The sequence below is a fragment of the Acromyrmex echinatior genome, chromosome 19, assembly GCF_024713525.1.
Source record: "Acromyrmex echinatior isolate Ae372 chromosome 19, ASM2471352v2, whole genome shotgun sequence".
Lineage (NCBI taxonomy): Eukaryota > Metazoa > Arthropoda > Insecta > Hymenoptera > Formicidae > Acromyrmex > Acromyrmex echinatior.
In genome coordinates, this window is record NC_141870.1 from 6,953,691 (window position 1) to 6,957,958 (window position 4,268).

The 4,268-nt window shown below is 32.5% G+C and overlaps 1 pseudogene; it reads right to left on the minus strand.

Moving 5' to 3' along the window:
• Nucleotides 1–3,676: 3,676 nt before the first annotated feature.
• On the minus strand, nucleotides 3,677–4,027 carry LOC147906694 (protein GVQW3 pseudogene; annotated as a pseudogene).
• Between the last annotated feature and the right edge of the window lie 241 nt (nucleotides 4,028–4,268).

A 4,268-nucleotide genomic window follows, 5' to 3' on the forward strand; every position in this document is an offset into this window, starting at 1 on the left:
GCAATGTTTAAGCCTCTGCCAGCTCTCTGATAGTTAATTTGCGGTTATTGGCCAACATTTCTCTCACTTTATTGATGTTTTCGTCGGTTTTCGATGTCGACGGCCTGCCACTGCGTTCGTTATCCTCGACGGATTCACGACCACTTCTGAAGCGTTCATGCCACTCGTAAACGGTTGTTTTCTTTAGAACATCACTGCCGAAACAGTTTCCCAACATTTCCAAGGTTTTCGCATCATTGAATCCATTTTTAACGCAAAATTTAATACAAACTCGTTGTTGCAAATTCAACTCCATTTTTAAAACTGTAAAAAATCGAAAACACGCGCAGAGGTAGATGTACTCAAGACGGCGTAATTTTTACAAATGTCAAGCTATGGCGATAAAATTTGATGGAAATGTCAATGATAGATGTGGCAACCTAGCCAAAAAAAAAGAACTCAAATCAGCTGACTCAGAGCATCACCTGGTGGTCTCTTCCGGAAACTTTTTGATCAAGCAGGTATATTAGGTATACAAATAAGTTTCCGTCGTTTTTTATCAAAGTCGTTTTTTATCAAAAATTAAGCATTTATTGTGAAAGAACGATACATAATGTTTTATTGATGTAAATCAAAATGTAAGTGCAAGTTCTTTTTGCGTTTGGCACGAATCTTCATTCAATAATGCTTCCAATTCCGCGTCTTCGTACACTTTCAGCCTTTCGCTACGTTCTTTGTCTTCGACGTCAAATTCACCGTTCTTAAATTTTTGAAATCATTCACAATTTCTCTCACTTAAGGCAGTCTCACCATATACTTCTACAAGCAATCGATGAGCCTCAGCTGCAGATTTCTTCAAATTAAAGAAGTAAATCAAAAGTTCCCGCAAATGATGCTTATTCGGCACAAAACTCGGCATTTTCGCACAAAAAAAAATATATGATGCTGATACAAAATCGCTAGTATTTCAAGGTTATGTTGTTGACAGATGTTCAACCTTACGATAAAATGTTTTACATCAGACAATTTTAACCATAGCTTGCTAGTGGCACCGTCTTTTGTCAAACGGCGGAAACTTATTTGTATACCTAATATTGGTTCAACATCTCAACATTCAGACCATAGTGATGCTTTGTATTCAAAGTAATGATATTACATTAAATTTAGATAATATACACTTTATATATATGTTTGTCACTTTAAACTGGCACCTTTAATAATATATCAATTACTTATCATAGTAATATTGTTAGATAATCATTTAAATTTTTAATTTATATATGTTCACATTGAACTGATACCTTTAATAATACATCAATAATACAGTTACTCTTCATGATAATATATTATCAGATAATCATTTCAATTTTTAAATGTTTACATTTTAAAGGTTTACATTTTTGAGAATATGCTTTATGTATGTTCACTTTAAATTGGGACTTTGAATAACATATCAGTTATTTTTCATGGTAATGTATATTGTTAGAGATTATATTATCAAATAATCATTTACATTTTTAAAGGTTCACATTTTTGAGAATACACTTTATATATGTTCACAAACTGGGACCTTAAATAATATGTCTATTACTTTTCATGTTAATATATTGTTAGATAATCATTTAAGTTTTGAAAGGTTTACATTTTTGAAGATTTATTTTTGAATATATATATTCATATAATGTTTTGTGTCCACAAAATGGAAAAAATGTGATAGCAGAAAATTGTCTGCCTTTAAGAGAAGGTTATGTGTGCTTTCTAACAAGCGACTCATTCAATACAATACAGACTATCTCATCTTTATATATTGGCGAACAACAAGACTGTAATGGCACACCATGTCATACCGTGTCAAACTGTGCCTCTTGTTGGAAGATACCCTTTAAAGGCTAGAATGGGCTAGAGAACCTACAATCAGAGAGACGCCATACAGATATCACTTGTGATTGGTCCGCCATGTTTTAGCCATTCCCTTCAGTTTTTTAAACGCATTATTTTTTAAATTTTGAATTCATGCTAAAAAATGCTCAAAAATTGTGATAAATTAAAAAATGATAATAAATAAATATTGTATATAAAATAATAAAACTTTTACATATATTATTTATTATAAAATTTCATTTATTTTGTACTATTGCAATATTGTACATTTTGTAATATTGCATTACTTTATACAAAACATTATTTATTGCACATTATTTGCGCTATTAAATGTGCTAGTTTATTATCAATTCTCTGTGTTAGGAGTAAAATGCATCTGTAATAATATAAAAGAAATCAAAAATTTAGAAAAATATATGTATATATTTATAAAATATTATATTATATATTAAATATCGTAATTATCATATTATTTGATTTAGACTCATAATGCAATGATATATAATTGAAAAGATTACGACAAAAAGAGAAAGAATTAAATTCGTACCAATGTGATGACTATACATATACTTAATGCCAAGACACTGCGTGTCTTCAGATATTATAATTAATCTGTGTATATTTTATGTTACATTTTTATTTTAATATTTTAAATACATTATTTATAAAGAATAAATTACTTTACCTCACATACAGATGAATTTTTTGACGGTGTCCAATTTTTATATTTGCCATTTATATTCTTTAACCAATTCATTCTGCGTTCTGTGTTTTTCGGAATTATTTTCATAACATATCCTTTTTTTAATGAATTGTTACAAAACGGTATTATACATCGAACCATATTTCTAAAATAATTTCGATAATTTTATTTTTATCAATGTATCTTTACGTATTTATGTCGTTCAATGCTGTTGCACCTAACCTTAAAACTGACAGTCTGTTGGATAGACTGAGACAGTATATCTCTTTCTCTCTCGCAGAATTTCGCTAAAATATGATGTCATCTCTCGTATGGCGCCACTCTGATTATAGGCTCTCTAGAATAGGCAAGGTTAGTATCTTTATGTCATTCGTGAAAATCACTTTTATTTATCATGCAAGTGATACATTCTGTCAAAAAAGTACCGGGAATTGGTCAATAAAACACAAAATAGTTATTATTCATTCAAATTTATTGTATCGCCTTCAAAGTAGGCTCCTTTCGAAATAATACATTTATGCCAACGAATAATCCAATCATCAAAACATTTTTTAAACGCATTTTCCGGAATCGACTTCAGTTCTTGCCGCGAATTCTCTTTTATGTCTTCTATCGACTGAAAACGAGTGCCTCGAAGTGGTAATTTGAGTTTTGGAAAGAGAAAAAAGTCAACCGGAGCCATATCTGGTGAATACGGTGGTTGTTCGATGATATTTGTTGAGTTTTTGGTCAGAAATTCGTTCACAATGATAGTCTTGTGAGATGGTGCGTTATCATGGTGCAAAATCCATGAGTTTGTTTTCCACAAATCTGGTCTTTTTCGACGAATTTGCTCTCTCAAACGCCGCATAACGCCCAGATAATATTCTTTATTTACCGTCTGACCTTCTGGCAAAAATTCCGAGTGCACAACACCACGACAATCAAAGAAAACAGTTAACATCACTTTGACTTTTGATCGACTTTGACGTGGTTTTTTCGGTTTTGGCTCAGTTGGAAGGCGCCATTCCGAAGCTTGTTGACTGGTTTGCATATCAAACTCGTAAACCCATGTCTCATCACCATTATACCACCAGTTATAATGCGTTTTATGAATGTGGGGTCGGAATTAACTCATTCTAACATGTCTTCAGCGACCTTTACGCGATTGAGTTTTTGAAGAAAATTGAAGTCTTTCGGAACTAGTCGAGCGGCAACGCGTTTCATGCCCAAACAATCGCGTAAAATGGTACGAATTGATTCGTGAGACACCGTAAGTTCAGCGGCTATCTCTCTCAAACTGAAATGACGATTTTCAATCACCATTTCCTTCACTTTATCGATGTTAACTTCAGTTGAAGATGTTGATGGCCGACCAGAGCGAGGCAAATCTTTCACCACATCTCGACCGCTTTTCAATGCACTGTACCATTCATATGCACGTGTTTTTGATAAAGTCGATTCACCGTAAGCCTTCTGTAACATCTTCAGCGATTCAGCACACGAAATTCCATTTGCAATACAAAATTTGAGACAAATTCTTTGTTCGACCTTTTCATTCATTGTAAAAATCGCAAAACACACTTGAGATGAACTGATAAAATCGAGCACTATAATCACATTAAATGACAGATGGTACTCCAACTCCGCGTCAGTATAGAGGACAGTTATGCCAACTTAGCGACAAAAAGAATTTTGACAATTCCTTTAAGCGGGCTTTTTAAAT